This window comes from Propithecus coquereli, unplaced genomic scaffold (assembly GCF_000956105.1).
Source record: "Propithecus coquereli isolate 6110/MARCELLA unplaced genomic scaffold, Pcoq_1.0 Scaffold69, whole genome shotgun sequence".
Lineage (NCBI taxonomy): Eukaryota > Metazoa > Chordata > Mammalia > Primates > Indriidae > Propithecus > Propithecus coquereli.
Window position 1 is genome coordinate 1,185,098 of NW_012152951.1, and position 1,429 is coordinate 1,186,526.

The following is a 1,429-nucleotide window of genomic DNA, read 5'->3' on the forward strand; positions in this document are numbered from 1 at the left end:
GTAATATCACAAAACATAAGAAAAACCCACAACCTCAGAATAAAATGTAAATCTTTAAATTGAATAAATTTAGCTGATTACAAAAGGAAGTCACGAAAATAGCATTTTTCTCATTTCTGTGCAAACCTTTGAAAACCTGCCAGGGATCACTGATTTTTCTAGCTTGCCCCCACTTAATACTGCATCTTCTTTCTAATAACTTTTATCCTCATCTCTTTTCTCAAGCAAAAAACAAAACAAAACAAAAAAACCATCAGCCTTCTAAATTTCATAAAACCGAGCTAATCTTTTAAGTTCTCCTCTGTAACATGCTCTGCCCACCTCCGAGTCTGCCCTTGCTGCCCGGGGTCCTGCATCTAACGGACTTGGGCATCCTTGAGAGCCCTTTGCTGTTTCCTGGGATCCTGGGCAGTAAACAATTCTGTAACCACTGCTGTGACCTAGAAAAAAGGTCTAGGCCACTGCCTCAAGCCAATAATAAGTCCTGAAATATTTCCAGAAAATTAGATTACGAGGGAAATTAAGACTAATAATGGTTTGTTTTATTTCTCCAGGGCTCACTTTGCCATGTTCAGAACACGGAATCATCATCAAGCCTCTAAGCAACAAGAGTGACCCTGTCGGAAATTGCCAGAGGCTTGTGGAAAATTTTAGCATCTCAGGCTTTGGGAGGTGGGGATCACTGGTCCGCAGTCATTACCCCCAGTGAGAGGCTGCACAGGGAATAGCTAATCTCATCTGGAGAGCTGACGGGGTCCGGCTGAACGCCTTTGCAACTCGGGTCTTAGTTTTGTCATTTCTGACAAATAAAGAGCCTCAGAAGACGTAAACAGAGGGCCAGCTTCCTGGTGCTTACGTGTTTCTTAAGGAAAAAAATTCTAGACACGATTAGTCAGGCAAGGAAGAAAATTCCTCTGTGATGGCTCGGATGAAGCGCCATTAACGATGGTACCATTACAGAGGAGGGCGGAGTCAAGAGTAGGAACAAGGGAGCAGGTGACACCCAGACACTAGTGACCCCAGGAAGCCATCGCCACCCTGCGGGCTCAAAGGGTACAGAGCAGAGCGGGATTGGATCTGATGTGGGGTGGAGGGGAGGTAACTGGAGAAAAACCAGCACAGTCTCACAGCCCATTATTTTTTTATTTATACGGGGTGTCCAAAAGTCTCCATATAGAGGAAAAATTTTGTAAAATTTTATAATGAATATTTTGCAAACACAGGTACATTTACCTACAATTTCCCATTTTCCCTATGTATGGCGACTTTGGGGACACCCTGTAGATAATTAGCATATGCTTCCTGAATCTTTCTCAATAGAAATCTAGATCCAATCACCTTTTCTTTCTTTTATCTCAAAAATAAGAACAGCATTTGGTGAACCTAATGTATGGGCATCTCTTCTCTCCTGCAGGGGCAGAAAGGCTTT

At 42.8% G+C, this 1,429-nt stretch overlaps 1 protein-coding gene across 1 annotated transcript in view; it reads right to left on the bottom strand.

Moving 5' to 3' along the window:
* The window catches only part of SLC39A12 (solute carrier family 39 (zinc transporter), member 12), a 55,125-nt gene that overhangs the window by 23,167 nt on the left and 30,529 nt on the right, over positions 1–1,429 (bottom strand). The gene's annotated exons all lie outside the window — the stretch shown is intronic.